Raw genomic sequence first — 17,747 nt, forward strand, 5'->3', positions numbered from 1 at the left:
GGATGCAGAGGGGAAAAGAAGGGCAGCAAGCATTACAGTCAGAGGATGTGGGTTCAGTTAGCCAGGTGACCTTGAGTGACCACTCTGAATCAAACCTCCAGGAGAGACAGGACATTCCTGCCCTGCAGGGTGCTCCTTACACGGAAAGGTGTGTGAAAAGCACTTTGGAAACTAAAAAATGCCACATGAAGGTCATAAAATTTGGTGTTCTGAGAAAGAAGAGGGAACAACGGGTTTCGTAAAGCTCCCATGCATTCTCAATATTGTGAGAAGTGCTTTAATATTCATTGTTTAGTTTACCGAAACTGATTGCTCAGTGTAGTATGTGCTCTGCTCCACAGCACACACTACAACCGGGTTCACACTCGGGCCTTCAGGTTCCAAGTCCCTGGTTTTTCTATTCTGCTGGACAGCTGGGTTCCAGGTCAGCTGCGAGCAGGTCTTCCTGCTCCGGGGGGTCAGGCCTAAGGAAGGTTCTTCCATATATCCGTCTAGTCTTGGACACCCAAGCCCTAGCTGATGGCTTCAGTGTTCCTCAAAACCACAAATCCATCTTCCAGGAAAAGGGAGGCCTCTCCTCCTTCCTCAAGGCCTTGTCCGCTAGGCTGAGGTCCAGCTGTTAGCAGCAGAGGAAACCAGCACTCATGCTTCGTAACCACATCTGTCATGCCTCTTCACAGGAGCTTCACCACGCAACATCCACCAACACACTCATCCATTAAAATTTCTCAAGTACCTACCACATGCCAGGCACTGCCACCAGGCACTTGGGGGTGCTCAGTTAACCCAGGTACAACCCCTCCCAGCCAGCCAGTGGTGGAGTCAGGATTTGGACCAAGGCAGGTGATGAATTTTATAGTGAAAGAGTCCTCAGAACTCACCCAAATGAAAAAATGGCTTCAGTACTTGCTACACGCAGGTACTATCATAAGGACTTTCAAAACAGGAGCTAGATGCAAAAGAAGAAACGGAGGCAAAGGACTTCTGCGTAACTCACCTAAGATCACATGTTGTTGCTGTTAGCTGCTGTCGAGCGAGCTGCATCTCACGGCAACCACACGGGCAACGGAAGGAAACACTGCCTGGTCCCGCGCCAGCCCCACAGGTCGTAGATCTATAGGGTTTTCATTGGCTGGGTCAGAAATAGATCTCCAGGCCTTTCTTCTTAGTCAGTCTTAGTCTGGGAGCTCCGCTGAAATCCGTCCAGCATCACGGCAACATGCAAGCCTCCACTGACAGGTGGGTGGTGGCTACCCTTGAGGTGCATCAACCGGGAGTTGAACCCAGGTCTCCTGTGTGGAAGGTGAGAATTTTAGCAGAGAACCACCACTGCCTAAGAAGATCACATTGTCAGTCATAAATGACATCAACAAGCTGGGATTAAAACCCAGACCATCCAGGTTCAGTGTCCACACTCTCAACCACTACCCTGCTTGTCTTCTGGACTGAGGGGCAGGGTACGGCCCAACTGGAGCTGCAGGCCCTTTGACAGCTGCCTGCCTTTCCTACACAGTGCCCACCTCCATCATCCTGCACGTTGAACAAGGCCCAGTCGTGAGCCTGGGAGCGGAGGAGTCAGCAGTAGCCCAAGGGACAAACAAGAGGAGCTCATGGACTGCTGTTTTGTCCGGCCCTGTTAGCCTGAGAGAGCAGTTTTCCAGCATCTCTCAAGTCACACAGAAAAGCCCCTGGAGGTGGCAGGAAGACCAAGCAAATAGCCCCCATCCTTCCAGGTGACTCTCTCCACTTTTCTCCATCAAGTCATGGGGCCTCCTTTGCCCTTTACCTGACCTTGAGGGAACAAACCATCAATCTCCAGTTAGGGCTGACATTTGAGTAGAAAGATTTAAACAGATGGGTTGAGACAGTTCTGCTGATTGAATCCAGGGGGCTCATGAAATATGGTGTCAAAAGTCCCCTCCAGGGACTCCCAAGCAAAACACTCCAGCTGGCCCTGGGCAAGGCAGGCGGCAGAACCTCAGCAGAGACCTCGAGCCTGCCAGCTCAGAGTCTCTGCTAAAGAGACACCCTCTTCCCTCCATCAGTACATCTTTACTGCTACTTCCTACCACTTCCAGGGGCCCTATCAGCCCCTCTCACATCCTACAGTACAAAGAATCTGTCTGAAAAGACCTCTGGCTTTGCTGCTGCTCTCAGGGCTCACAGCTGCTTTCAAGCCATGTTCATCCCGTATAGACTGAGCACCTACTCTGTGCCAGGCATCAGGCTGCATGCTGGAGATAACGTGGTGAATAAAGCAAGTATGGTTTCTGTCCTCAAGAACTTCTGATCCAGTGGGACACAGGCTATCACAATAAGGACTGACAAGCACAGGGCAAGGGAACCTAGGCTAGTCTGGGTGGTCAGAGAAGGCTTCCTGGGGGAAGAGGTATCTAACCCGAGATCTGAAGGATGAGTGAGGTTTAACCGAGCTGAAAAGGAAAGATAAGTGAGTGAGAAAACATTTCAGGTAGAGAGAGGAGCTTGTGCAGAGGCCTTGCTGTGAAGAAAAAAAATCCTTGTCTTTCAAGGAACAAACATTGTGAAGAATGTGAGGGGCAAGAAAAAAAAAAAAAAAACTGGTTGCCATTGAGTCGATTCTGAGTCATAGCAATCCTATAGAGCAGAGTAGAACTGCCCCGTAGGGTTTCCTAGGCTGTAATTTTTACAGGAGGAAAAAAAAACCCAAATCTCTCTTGGAAGAAATACAGCCAGAATGCTCCTTAGGAGCAAGGATGGCGAGACTCCGTACTTTGGGCATGTTTTTAGGAGGGGCCAGTCCCTGGTGAAGGACATCATGCTTGGTCAGGTAGAGGGTGGGCAAAAAAGAGGAAGACCCTCAACAAGGTGGACTGACCCAGTGGCTGCAACAATGGGCTCAAACACAGCAACGATTGTGAGGACAGCGCAGGACCGGGCAGTGTTTCGTTCTGCTGTGCACAGGGTCACTCCAAGTCAGAGGTGACTCAATGGCACCTAACAACAACGACAGTCTTTGTGGAAGCAGACTGCCACATCTCCCTCCTCCAGAGCAGCTGGTGGGTTCAAACCACCAACCTTTTCATTAACAGCCAAGCGCTTGACCGTTGTGCCACCAGGGCTCCTTTTTTGAGGAGTGAGATGGCAATGGAGTGGAGAAAGGGTGGAGTGAGGCAGATGGGCAAGATTACAAAAGGTTTGAGTTGTGGACTGAATTGTGTTCCCTCAAAATATGTGTGGTGCAGTAGTTAAGCGCTCACAGAAAGGTTGGCTTTTTAAACCCACCAGCTTCTCGGCGGGTGAAAGATGTAGCAGTCTACTTCCATAAAGATTTACAGCCTTCGGTGATGGAAAGAAATCGCATTGATTAAGGGCATTGCACAGCCCATGATTGTAACTGCTGTCAACAAGTGTATACCTGTAAACAGTTCAGTTGGCAAAGGTTGTGTGATGTCTATACTTACAATGACAAAGAACAAAAAAGAGTAGCTGCGGGGTCTGCTTATGTACAAGCAAACACCTCATAGGATTTGGTTTCTTGATCTGAAGATTTAGGGTAATGTTTTCATGGGACATCCCAGTTATTTATCTGGCCTAATAACGTGTTTGGTGCTTCTGTTCTACCTCCTAGTGTGTTGTGTAGTGTATGGTGTTTAGTTATCTAGTGCTGCTATAACAGAAATACCCAAGTGGAAGGCTTCAACAAAAAGCAATTTATTCTCTCACAGTCTAGTAGGCTAGAAGTCCAAGTTCAGGGTGCTCGCTCCAGAGGAAGGCTTATTCTCACTGTCGGCTCTGGGGGAAGGTCCTTGTCATCAATCTTCTCCTGGTCTAGGAGCTTCTCCATGCAGGAACCCTGGGTCCAAAGGATGTGCTCTGCTCCTGATGCTGCTTTCCTTGTGGGATTAGGTCCACCTGTCTCTCTGCTCGCTTCTCTCTTTTATACCTCAAAAGAGATTGGCTCAAGACACAATCCAATCTTGTAGATTGAGTCCCGCCTCATCAACATAACTGCTGCTGATCCATCTCATCAACATCATAGAGACGGGAAAATCACACCAGATGACAAAAACTGTGGGCAATCACACAATACTTGGAATCGTGGCCTAGCCAAACTGATACACATACTTCAGAGGGACACAATTCAATCCATGACAGCCCTAAAAGCTTACAAGCAGCTATCTAAATCACAACAACTGTTCTCTAGTCACCTGGAGCAGAAACGGATGGTAAGTCAGGAACAGGAGGAAGACGAGAATGTATGGCTAACTGCCTCTGTGAACAACTACCTCCTTTGCCATGAGACCAGAAGAAGAGGATGGTGCCTGGCTATCTTCACTGAACATTTTAATTAAAAAATCCTCATCAAAAGAGGAAAATGTAGAACAGAATTTCAAACTCTCATGGACTGTAGAATTTCTGGAGCCATGGAAGCTGGATGAACCCCTGAAATTATTGCCCTGAAATAATCTTTAAACCTTAAACCAAAAACATCCCCAGAAGTCATCTTAAAACTGAACAATAGTTTAGCTTAACTAATAAAAAAAGGCCTGTCTTGAGCATTATGCTCTTTAAAGAACTGCCTAAAAAATGTATATATATATATATATATATAATTGACAACAACTCAAAAGATTGGACAGGAACCCTAGGGGAGCAGTGAGTTTATGTTAACGAGGGAGGAACAACTCAGAAAAGGAGGGTGAGAATGGCTGCACGACTCAAAGACTGTAATCAGTGTCACTAAATGGTACATGTAGAAATAGTGGAATTTGTGTATGTTTTGCTGTGTATATTTTCAGTAACAACAACAAAATAAATAAAACTTAGGAAAAAAAAAAGATTTATAGTCTTGACATCCCTATGGGGCAGTTCTACTCTGTCCTATAGGGTTACTATGAGTTGGGATAGACTTGATGGCAGTGGATTTAAAAAATGTGTTGGAATCCTAACCCCTATCCCTGTGGATGTAATCCCACTTGGGAATAGGGCTTTCTTTGTTATGTTAATGGACCATCTCAGTGTAGGCTGTGTCCTAAACCTGATCATTTGTCAGTTATAAAAAAGACCAGATTTAGACACAGAAATAAACACAAGGGGAGGACAGATGCTATCTGAAGACAGGCAGATAGGTCAACAAGCCCAGAGACTCCAAAGATTGCCAGTTACTAGAAATGAAAAAAACCCATTGCCATTGAGTCTATTCAGACTCATAGCAACATTACAGGATAGAGGAGAACTGCCCCACAGGGTTTCCAAGGCTGTAATCTTCATAGAAGCAGACTGCCACGACTTTGCCCCACAGAGCAGCTGAGTGCTTAGCCATTGTGGCACCAGGCCTGCTTCAAACAGACAAGAAAAGACCTCCCTCTAGAGCCACAGGCTGAATTTGGACTTCCAGCCTCCTGAACTGTGAGAAAATAAATCTCTGTTCTTTAAAGCCACCCACTTGTGGTATTTCTGTTACAGCAGCACTGGGAAGCTAAGACAGACTATAAATCATGTTAGAAGTTAGACTTTATCCTGAGGAGGCCAGGAGCCATAAGTGGGTTTTGTGTAAGCAAGAGAAGTAAGTGCCTGGCCGACCCCTCACTGTGCCATGGGCCATGATTCAAGTACATAAAAGACCTGGCCCTTCACCTCCTGAGAAATGCCTTCCCTGGACACTGGAAGGAGGGGCAGAGTTCTGATTTGAATGTAAGTTGGAAATTTTGATTGACATGAATTGGTAAGTTATGCAACTCACTGGGCTATCTTTTAGGGGATCCAATATGGCTCAGCTGGTGACAGCTACCGGAAACATTAAAGCATCTTTCTTATAACCCAGTGAGTTGTAGCTCTTTGCTCAAACCAGTTCTACAAGGTTAGGGACCATCTGGCTTCCTTGCTTTAGCAAACAGCAGAGGGAACCAAAGGCAGGCCTTTCAGGAAGAAGTGTGAAGAGAGCCTCAGTGTTTTCGCCTAAGAGTAAACACAACTTTCATTTTCTCTTGGCCTCAAGGCATGTTTAAGTGAAACACTAAAACACTGAGCCTTTTCATCAGAAACAGGGCTGCTTTCACTAACAAACCACCCTGATGGAGCTTCATTACTCAAAACTAATGTTTTAAAAACCCCACCAGGCTTCGCAGTAACAGGGAGAGAAATGAGAGCTGTGAGCTCACCCAGAGTGGGGCTGGCACTGCAGGAAGCCAGTCAGAGGGGGCTCACTCACTGTAGAAGCCAAAGAAAGAAGTGGTACAGCACAGCCTGGTTGGAAGAAGGACAATCACCTCACAAAGAGGGAAGCTGAAAATCCCACGAATGTGAGTTTGGCTCTGTGAATGGAACCAGGGTGAGCGGGATTTCCTCTCTCTGTTCAGGAACAGGGGTTCCTTGAGCCAGGCCTCTGGACAAGACAGAAAGCAGGGCAATGATTCATTACCACAGGCTGTTTCTGCATGCACTCAGGGCCGTCCTCAGAGCGGCTTTGGGAAGAAATGAGGCCCTCTTGCTCAAAAGTTCCCATTGAATGTCCCTTGAAAGATTTAACCCTTTTTTAAAATCATTTTTCTTTGTTGTGTGTGTGTGTGTGTGTGTAGTAAAGCTTACATAACCTAAAATTCACCATTTTAACCATTTTAAAGTGTGCAATTCAGTGGCATTTACTACGTTCACAACATTGTGCAACATTCACCACAATCTGGTTCCAGAACATTCCATCACCCCAAAAGTATCTTGTTCCTTTTAAGCAGTCACTCCTCATGCCCCTCCCCTAGTCCCGGGCAACTGCCATCTGCTTTCTGTCTCTGTAGGTTTGTCTATTCTGGATATTTCATGTAAGTGTAATGATATAATATGCATCTTTTCTGTCTGGCTTCTTCCACTTAGCAGAATGTTTTCTAGGCTCATCCATGTTGCCGTGTGTCAGTACTCGATTCCTTTTAGTGGCTAGATAGTATTCTATTGTATAAATATACTATTTTGAAGAGACTGATGAAAATTTGTCAAATATAAATATTAACTATGTTTTTAGTTTTACAAACAGAAATGGTGAGTGTTTCTCAAGTAAGAGAGAGTTATTTTACAGATTGTGTAAAATGAAGCTCTTCCCTGGCAAGCATGCCTTCCCACCTCTGAACGCCTTACTCACGTGCAGTGTTTCTGAGGCTAACCCAGACTCTGGGCCTGAGATAGGAGTACTTTTTAATGCAGGTGAGACTACGGCTAAGTCAGCCTTGACTAAGTTTGACTTCTAAAAATAAGTTAGTAAGCCAAAGGACTCTTCTGGTAATCAATGAAAATAATAAATGGGCTGAGAAATTGACCGTTACATGGGAAGGCTACGGAAATTGAGTCCATTTTTGGCTTGGAGAAATAGGCCAAAGAAGAAAGGTCTGAGGAAGCTGGCAGGGGCTTGGTGAGAAGAGCTATCATATATAAAGACTTGTGTGAAAGATAGTGGGCAAGGTCTTTTCAAACCCACAGGGGAAAAATGAGAAAAGTGCATTTAACTAGCTGCTCAGTCTTCTAATCCATTTTTCACACTCTTTTTCCCAAACTACTATCTTCCGCTCCAAAAACGACTTAGAAAATCTTTAAGTTTGTGTTTCAAGATCATGTAAAACTCAGTCCACGAGTTGTCTCCATGCCCGCCATTTTTCAAAGTGGCGTGACCACTGTCTAACAGAATATGAGAGCATCACCAAAAATAGGAGCTCATGAGGGGACACATTATCTTAGCTATCACTACTGTCCTTAAAACACCCCTTGCTGCCCAGTGCCAAGGCCACTGGTGGCCTATAAACACTCCTGAGAAATGTAGAGAACTCCTCGGGGTGTCCCTCACGATTGGATTCAGCCCTTTCACGCTAGTCTGGTTTCCCAAGACGCCATTCTTGTGGAGGCTCCGCAGAGCATCTGGGTGGATGACTCAGTTGCCCTGAGACTCTGGTTTTGTTTCAACCCTGTTTACATTTGCTCTCTGGCCCTTGTTTCGTATTTTACAACCTGTGGTCAAATTCCACCCCACGTTAACAACCAGCTCCCACACCGCAACTCCCTGAAGAAGGCCCTTCTCTGGAAGGAGGAGCTCACAAGTACTGCCAGCCAAGATGTCTGTCTTCTCTAAGATCAGGAAGACCTGGCCAACATTTCCAAAATGGTGCTCTTTGGAACAAGACGTGTCAGAACACCACAAAATCACTAAGTGGGGCAAATCCTGGATTTAAGTTGTGACTCCATCTCAGTATCTAGAACAGTGCCTGACACATAATAAGTGTATAATAAGTCTTGTTGATTGAAAGAAGGAATTAAATACATATCTGTAGGACCTCTGAGAACATTTAATGTGCTGGTGCACATTATAAAACAGTAAGAGGGTGATAATTTGTTCAAAATTTGCCCAAGGAATCCCTCTTACTTTTCATTAAACATCAATTAACATCTCACGGAACACTGTATGGTGAAGGGCTCCGTTTGAGAAATGCTGACCTAGTTCTTCTTTGCCCCACCAATATGATTTATCTACTATACTTCGTTGTTAGTTGCCGTCAAGATGATCCTGACTCATGGCAACCGGTGTGTACGGAGTAGAACTGCTCCATAGGGTTTTCAAGGTTGTGACCTTTTGGAAGCAGATTGCCAGCCCTTATTTCTGATGCGCCTCTGGGTGGGTTCAAACCACCAACCTTTTGGTTAGTAGTTGAGTGCTTAATCATTTGCACCACCCATTATGTTTTAGCCAGTCATATTTTTGAGCCAAAGCTACTTAAAAATAAATAGCTATTTTTTATAATAAGGCATCCTGATTACAGGAAGACTCATTAGCAACCTGAGATATGCAGCTGACACAAACTTGCTTGCTGAAAATGAAGAGGACTTGAAGCACTTACTAATAAAGATCAAAGACCACAGTCTTCAGTACAGATTACACCTCAACACTAAAAATTTTTTTTAAAAAATCCTCACAGCTGAACCAATAAACAACATCATGATAAATGGAGAAAATATTGAACTTGTCAAGAATTTCAATTTTACCTGGATCAAAGCCCGTGGAAGCAGCAAGTCAAGAAATCAAACGACATATTGCATTGGGCAAATCTGCTGCAAAAGACCCCTTTAAAATCTTAAAAAGCAACGGTGTCACTTTGATGACTAAGGTACATCTGACCCAAGGCGTGGTATTTTCAATTGCCTCATATGCGTGCAAAAGCTGGACAATGAAAAAGGAGACGGAAGAACTGACACAAATGAATTACAGTATTGGCGAAGAATCTTGAATATATCATGGACTGCCAGAAGAACAAACAAATCTGTTTTGGAGGAAACAGCCAGAATGCTCCTGAGAAGCAAGAATGGTAAGACTTTGTCTCACTTGCTTTGGACATGTCATCAGGAGGGACCAGTCCCTGGAGAAGGACATCGTACTTGGTAAGGTAGAGAGAGGGTCAGTGAAAAAAGAAGACTCTCAATGAGATGGATTGACACAGTGGTTGCAACAATGGGCTCAGACATAGCTACTACTGTGAGGATGGTGCAGGATTGGAAAACTTTCTGTTCTGTTGTACATAGGGTTGCTATGTGTCGGGGCAGAACTGACGGCAGGTAGCAACAATATATTTTTCTCTAAATCTTGAAAAAGAGTTTCCTACCTATGTAATCAGTTTTTCCTGCAGTCTCCCAAAAGGTCACCACAGGAGAGAATAATTGTCCCTTTAGAGGATCCATAGGCATTAAAGATCTTGACTGGTTGGTTTGGATCCCAAATAATACAAGTTTTTTGGTGATTTCTTGTTGCTTTCTGTCCAAAAATCTGACTCAAATAAAATTAGGTATCTGCAGTCTTTCATATGAGTATGGTTTTCGTGCAGTAGCTTTTCTTTAATAGACATCCCTCCTAAAAGCTTGACTCCAGATAAGCATCTAACACTGTGGAGCCTTGGTTTTCCATGTTTCCCAGAGGCACCTGCTCTCTCCTGCCTCTACAGATGCCAAGGAAATTCATGAGCCAGCAAATGTAAAAGTGCCTACAGCTTTCCACACACTCCATGCCTCACATGTTTTCACAGTTACTTATGCTAATATCTCACATACCCAGAAACAGACAAGAATTATTAAGCTAACATGGCCTCAGAGTGGCCAAAAGAGACATTCCATGGTTTATGCCCCAGAGTTTATAAACCTTCCACAGCGCAGTGACTTATGCCATCACTCAGATCCAGTTTACTTTTGCCACGCGTGGTTTTAACAAGTTTGAGAACTTGGAAGTTTAGACAAATTTGAAATTCTAAGAATTTTAAAAAGCAGCAGTCTGGGGGTCTTCAGCATGATGGGCAAATGGCCCTACTACAATGACCTGCTTAACTCCTGTCCTGACAGCCCTTTGTGGCCACTGCGGCTTTGTGCCTCTAAGTCTGGCTGATCTCTCAACTCTGGAAACAATCCACCTGGGAAGGAAGGGCAGGATAAGGTGCTTGGGGCCAATGGTTCAGTGGCTCAGCATCCTGCTAGTTTTCGAGGCTGCTCTGATAGTAGTACCCTAGTTGTCCTGCTTCTGAGTCCCTACCATGGTCCCCAGGAACAAGAGAAGATGGCCATGTGACGTCGGGAGTTACTCTGCAGCTGCAAGCCAAGGAATGCTTGGGGCTACCAGGAGCTGGGAGAGATAAAGACCTTCCTCTAGAGCCTTCAAAGTGAACATGACCCTGCCAACACCCTGGATTTTGACTATAAGCCTCCAGAACTGTCAGACAATAAATTTCTGTTCTTATAAACCACCCAGTCAGAGGCATTGTGTAACAGAAGCCCTGGGAAACTACTACAGGTAGTAATGAGAGGAAGCAACGTACACTCATCCTATGGGCCCACCCATGTTAATACTGACCCCAGTGTATACTGATCCTATGGGCCCACCTATGTTAATAAAACTGACCCCAATATCTATTCATCCTATGGCCCCCTGTGTTATACTGACCCCAACGTGTACTCATCCTACGGGCCCACTGTGTTCATACCGACCCCAACGTGTACTCATCCTATGGGCCCACTGTGTTAATACTGACCCCAACGTATATTCATCCTTTGGGCCCTACGTGTTAACACTGACCCCAATGTATACTCATCCCTTGGGCCCGCCATGTTAATACTGGCCCCAATGTATACTCATCCCTTGGGCCCGCCATGTTAATACTGACCCCAATGTGTACTCATCCTTTGGGCCCCCCATGTTAATACTGACCCCAAGGTATACTCATCCTATGGGCCTGCCATGTTAATACTGACCCCAATGTACACTCATCCCATGGGCCCTACGTGTTAACACTGACCCCAATGTATACTCATCCTATGGGCCCTACGTGTTAACACTGACCCCAATGTGTACTCATCCTTTGGGCCCGCCATGTTAACACTGACCCCAAGGTATACTCATCTTATGGGCCCTACGTGTTAACACTGACCCCAATGTATACTCATCCTTTGGGCCCTACGTGTTAACACTGACCCCAAGGTATACTCATCCTTTGGGCCCCCCATGTTAATACTGACCCCAATGTGTACTCATCCTTTGGGCCCCCCATGTTAATACTGACCCCAAGGTATACTCATCCTATGGGCCTGCCATGTTAATACTGACCCCAATGTACACTCAGCCTATGGGCCCTACGTGTTAACACTGACCCCAATGTATACTCATCCTTTGGGCCCCCCATGTTAATACTGACCCCAATGTGTACTCATCCTTTGGGCCCACCATGTTAACACTGACCCCAAGGTATACTCATCCTATGGGCCCTCCGTGTTAACACTGACCCCAATGTGTACTCATCCTTTGGGCCCACCATGTTAACACTGACCCCAAGGTATACTCATCCTATGGGCCCTACGTGTTAACACTGACCCCAATGTATACTCATCCCTTGGGCCCGCCATGTTAATACTGGCCCCAATGTACACTCAGCCCATGGGCCTGCCATGTTAATACTGGCCCCAATGTATACTCATCCCTTGGGCCCGCCATGTTAATACTGACCCCAATGTGTACTCATCCTTTGGGCCCCCCATGTTAACACTGACCCCAACGTATATTCATCCTTTGGGCCCTACGTGTTAACACTGACCCCAATGTATACTCATCCTATGGGCCCTACGTGTTAACACTGACCCCAATGTATACTCATCCCTTGGGCCCACCATGTTAATACTGGCCCCAAGGTATACTCATCCTATGGGCCTGCCATGTTAATACTGGCCCCAATGTATACTCATCCCTTGGGCCCCCCATGTTAATACTGACCCCAATGTGTACTCATCCTTTGGGCCCCCCATGTTAATACTGACCCCAATGTGTACTCATCCTTTGGGCCCCCCATGTTAATACTGACCCCAAGGTATACTCATCCTATGGGCCTGCCATGTTAATACTGACCCCAATGTGTACTCATCCTTTGGGCCCCCCATGTTAATACTGACCCCAAGGTATACTCATCCTATGGGCCTGCCATGTTAATACTGACCCCAATGTACACTCATCCCATGGGCCCTACATGTTAACACTGACCCCAATGTATACTCATCCTTTGGGCCCCCCATGTTAATACTGACCCCAATGTGTACTCATCCTTTGGGCCCACCATGTTAACACTGACCCCAAGGTATACTCATCCTATGGGCCCTACGTGTTAACACTGACCCCAATGTATACTCATCCCTTGGGCCCGCCATGTTAATACTGGCCCCAAGGTATACTCATCCTATGGGCCTGCCATGTTAATACTGGCCCCAATGTATACTCATCCCTTGGGCCCCCCATGTTAATACTGACCCCAATGTGTACTCATCCTTTGGGCCCCCCATGTTAATACTGACCCCAATGTGTACTCATCCTTTGGGCCCACCATGTTAACACTGACCCCAATGTATACTCATCCCTTGGGCCCGCCATGTTAATACTGGCCCCAAGGTATACTCATCCTATGGGCCTGCCATGTTAATACTGGCCCCAAGGTATACTCATCCTATGGGCCCGCCATGTTAATACTGGCCCCAAGGTATACTCATCCTATGGGCCCGCCATGTTAATACTGGCCCCAATGTATACTCATCCTTTGGGCCCGCCATGTTAATACTGACCCCAATGTGTACTCATCCTTTGGGCCCCCCATGTTAATACTGACCCCAATGTGTACTCATCCTTTGGGCCCACCATGTTAACACTGACCCCAAGGTATACTCATCCTATGGGCCCTACGTGTTAACACTGACCCCAATGTGTACTCATCCCTTGGGCCCGCCATGTTAATACTGGCCCCAAGGTATACTCATCCTATGGGCCTGCCATGTTAATACTGGCCCCAATGTATACTCATCCCTTGGGCCCGCCATGTTAATACTGACCCCAATGTGTACTCATCCTTTGGGCCCACCACGTTAACACTGACCCCAAGGTATACTCATCCTATGGGCCTGCCATGTTAATACTGGCCCCAATGTGTACTCATCCTTTGGGCCCCCCATGTTAATACTGACCCCAATGTGTACTCATCCTTTGGGCCCCCCATGTTAATACTGACCCCAAGGTATACTCATCCTATGGGCCTGCCATGTTAATACTGACCCCAATGTACACTCATCCCATGGGCCCTCTGTGTTAACACTGACCCCAATGTATACTCATCCTACAGGCCCACCGTGTTAATTCTGGTCCCTTTCTAGGGTAAAGTTGGTGCCAAGCTGGCCCTTTCATGCCATCGTGGATCCCTTACACTTCCACAGTTCCTTCGATGTCTTGTTTAATGAGGCTGAGCCAGGGCCACCCAAAGTCTTTACAGTTCTCTCCAGGACTGTGTGAGTCACCAAGTAGCGCGCCTGCGGCAACTTCTGCAGCAACAACGCCTAATCCGCCAAGATGAGCATCCTGAGCACTTCCTTGTGTACAAAATCGACTACAAGTGAGGCACTGCCTCTCTCAGACTGTGCCAGTGGGCAAGGGTAGGCCGTCAAGACGTATGGCTTACTCACTCAGCAAACAGTTACCATCTGTTACCCCAAGCTCACACACTCCTCTGTGGTCTAAATGTCTGATCTCCTCATTGGGTAAGGTTTGCCTAAAATGCTTTTAAAAACAAAACAAAACCCCTTTCCCTCTTCTCTCCACCACAGCCAGCCCACATATCACCTCCTGGGGCAGACTTCTTTGTGGATAATTGTTCATTCCGTTTATTCCACTATGTTACCTGCCCTCACACCTGCCGCCCTTACCAGACTGTGAATGCCTTAAAGGCAGGCCCAGGTCTTGCTCAAGTTTTAATTCCAAGCTCCAAATGCAGGCACATAGGGCATTCGACAAGCGTTTGCTAATTTGAATTGTGTGTGAATAGATCCTGGGTCAGACACGGGATAAAAAGATGAGTAGAACAGGAGTCTGGCCTCAAGGAGCTCAGTTAGCTATTCCCAGTTTTCCAGGGGCTCGTAAGTCTGGAAGTATTCATGCCTCTTTCTACTTTTTCTTGTTCTTTCCAGCCCTGGGGTACACATTAAGCAAAATAAGCACCCCTCAGGGCACCAAGAGGAGGGCACCATGGAGTTTTTCCTCAACACTTTCACTGCTACGCTCAGCTTCAGTCCTGTTTTTATAACTGTCTTTATCTGCCATGTTTGATTTTAATCTGCATTGTTAAAAAAAGAACAAAAAGTTTTATTTGGCATGATGAGTGACTAACTTTTAAAAGTTCTGTTTGAAGATGTCATCAGATGCCACATTTGTTTCCGTTTCTCATGGCGTGAGAGTTTCACTTCCTTCTGGTGGAGACGCAGCTGTCAGGGTCTGAAAGCACTTAATGCATCAACTGATTTGTGTAACAGACCCTCTGCGTTAAGCAATGGAAGGGCCCCTGGACCTGTCGCAGATTGAATTGTAAATCCTAACCCCTGTACTTGTTGATGTCATCCCATTTGGGGACTGTGTTTCTCTGTTAATGAGCCCATATCGGTGTAGGGTGTTTCTTAAGCCAATCACTTTCGAGATATAAAAAGAGCAGATTAGGCACAAAACCAAGGAAGCACAGATGGAGGAAGATAGATGCCACACCACACGAAGATCACCAAGGAACAAAAACTAAAAAGAGACAAGGACTTTCCCCCTGAGCCAACAGAGAGAGAAAGCCTTCCCCTAGAGCCTGTGACTTTAATTTGGACTTCTAGCTTCCTAAACTGAGAAAATAAATTTCTGTTTGTTAAAGCCACTCACCTGTGGTATTTCTGTTACAGCAGCACCAAGGAACTAAGATGGTGGCACACTTTGGGTATCAGTTGACCTTAACGCAACTCTGGTCCTTTCATTATGTGCTAGTAACTTCATTGAAAGGTTTGTAGAGAAAGCATGAAACATCTGGATAAAAGGAGATTCTTGATTTTCCTGAGGAACCTGGCCCCTGTGTAACTGCCCAGCCTTTTTTCTTCCATCTTCCCACCCTTCACGCTCCAGTCTAGCTCCACCCTGACGCTCACTTTCTCCCGAAAGCAACTCACCCTCCACTCCCACCACTTAAAGACTCATCTCCCCATCCTGCTTACTTATCTAGAATCCATCCCTTAGGTAGACTTAGCTCCAGTCTGTCCTCCACAGGCACTGTTTGGAAGATGTTTGGAACTCATAACACATTGCATTGAGTAATAGACACGAAGCTCTGTCATCCAATGGCCTGTGATTATTTTTAAACGTTCACATACCAGTGTATTTAACCCTCAATTAGATGGAAGCTTCCTTGAGATCTGAGTTTGTGCTTTTTGGCACAGAGCAATGTGAACAGTAGGTGCACAATAAGTGCTTTGCATTAAATCCTTCCCATGTTTCAATTACTCATGGGACCCCATCTCTCCCCAGTGTCCCCTTCTCCAAATCACAGATCATGATTGTCTCTCATTGAACCAATTTCAGGTAGATTAGACACATTCTCCTGGGTGGAGGACATCCCCAAGAATGTGCAAAGGAAGGTATTTATGGGAAGAGTTTGAACCCTGGCACCTTTGCTTACGTGTCCTGGAGAGCAGTGGAGAGTTTCTCTTCCTTGTGATTATAAAGTTCTATCCTGTCATTCAGCAAAAGGAGGAGAAGGAACTGAGCAGGATCTAAACAAGGAAGCCTCAATATGTCAAGTATCTACAGCCAGCGGAACTGAGTTCCCAGAGCTGTGGGCAAGGACCGCTGGTCTGAGCAAGGTGGGCAAGCAAAGCGTTTGTAGTAGTGCTGGATAAAAACAGCAATGGACCTCAGCTGCAGCCGTGCACCTTTCAGGAGACAAGTGCTCTGCAAAGTGCCTTAAGGCAGGCCGTGAATCCTCATACCACCCCTATGCAAGCGAACTCTTATGACTTCCACTTAACAGATGAACCAACTGAGGCTTAGACTTTTTCATGGCATACTTAAAAGCACAAACTCCAACCACTCCACTACACTGTGGGATTTTTTCTAACTGCCAAAGTGTAAGTCCAAGAAATGAAGATGGGTTAACCATGAGCTGAGTGTTCTTAAGGCCATGAATTGATTCTGAAGTTGATTTTGCTAAAATGGTTCCCAATACAATTTAAAGTAATTCCCACGTGTTTGGGGTCAGCAGGTTCTAGGAAGCTCTTAGGATTACAGAATAAACTTGTTATATGACACAGCAAGATGAAGTGCCTGCTCAGGCAAATCCTTCAAACTTCAATGGCCACAGGCAGAAAAATAAATTCACCCAAATGTATAGAGCTCCGTAGCTCTCCTGACACAGCCAGGGGTCCCGCCTTGACCTCTGGGCTGTAGTTGCCTTTATCATAGACATGATGGGCAGGGCCAAAGCTGTAAAGATAGCATGTGATTAAAAAAAAAAACCACTGCCATCAAGTAGATTCCTACTCATGGCTACCCCATGTGTTACAGAATAAAACTGCCCCATAGAGTTTTCTTAGCTGTAGTCTTTACAAAAGCAGACCCTCAGGCATTTCTTCCACAGAGCTGCTGGGTAGATCCAAACTGCCCACCTTTAGCTTAGTAAACCCATTGCCAACGAGTTGAGTCCAACTCATAGTGACCCTATAAGACAGTAGAGCTGCTCCATTGGTTTCCAAGGCTGTAAATCTTTACAGAAGCAGACAGCCGCATATTTCTCCCACAGAGTGGCCGGTGGGTTCGAACCATCAACCTTTTGGTTGAGCACTTTAACCACTGCACCACCAGTGCTCCTTTGTGCTGGTTACTACCCACTAAATTGATTTATCAGATAACTGATGTTTTTAAAAACACATGGCACAACAGTCTCTGCTAGACAATGGGTAAAGCACTCCGCTGCTAACCAAGCAGTTCTACTTTGTCCTATAGGACGGCTAGGAGTCAGAATCCACTCAATGGCAAGGGGTTTAACTAGGGAGGGTTAAAAAGGGAGGAAAAGAGAAGGAGGGAGAGAGGGAAGGAGGGAGGGAAGGAAGGAGGAAGAAGAAAGGATGGGAGGGAGGAGAAAGAGAAGGAGGGAGGGAGGAAGGGAAGAAAGGGAAACAAGAGAGAAAACAGTGCATTCCATATTGTATGACTATTGTTTTGTGAAACCATTTTCAGTTGGAAATAAATTTTTAATATACATGTTTGTTGTTTGGTGCCTTCGAGTCTGTTCCGACTCTTAGCGACATAATGTACAACAGAACGAAACACTCCCCGGTCCTGCAGGTTCCTCACGATTGTTGTTATGTTTAAGCCACTGTGTTAATCCACCTTGTTGGGGGTCTTCCTCTTTTTTCGCTGACCTTCTACTTTACCA

General features: G+C 45.9%; 1 long non-coding RNA gene across 7 annotated transcripts in view; it reads right to left on the bottom strand.

The window, feature by feature from the left end:
• The window catches only part of LOC111752287 (uncharacterized), an 86,566-nt gene that overhangs the window by 57,176 nt on the left and 11,643 nt on the right, over positions 1–17,747 (bottom strand). For all 7 annotated transcript variants that reach the window (XR_010319173.1, XR_010319172.1, XR_010319170.1 and 4 more), the window contains one exon: positions 998–1,292. This is a non-coding gene — a long non-coding RNA (uncharacterized LOC111752287). The remainder of the gene's footprint in view (positions 1–997; positions 1,293–17,747) is intronic.

The sequence above is a fragment of the Loxodonta africana genome, chromosome 23, assembly GCF_030014295.1.
Source record: "Loxodonta africana isolate mLoxAfr1 chromosome 23, mLoxAfr1.hap2, whole genome shotgun sequence".
Classification (NCBI taxonomy): Eukaryota; Metazoa; Chordata; class Mammalia; order Proboscidea; family Elephantidae; genus Loxodonta; species Loxodonta africana.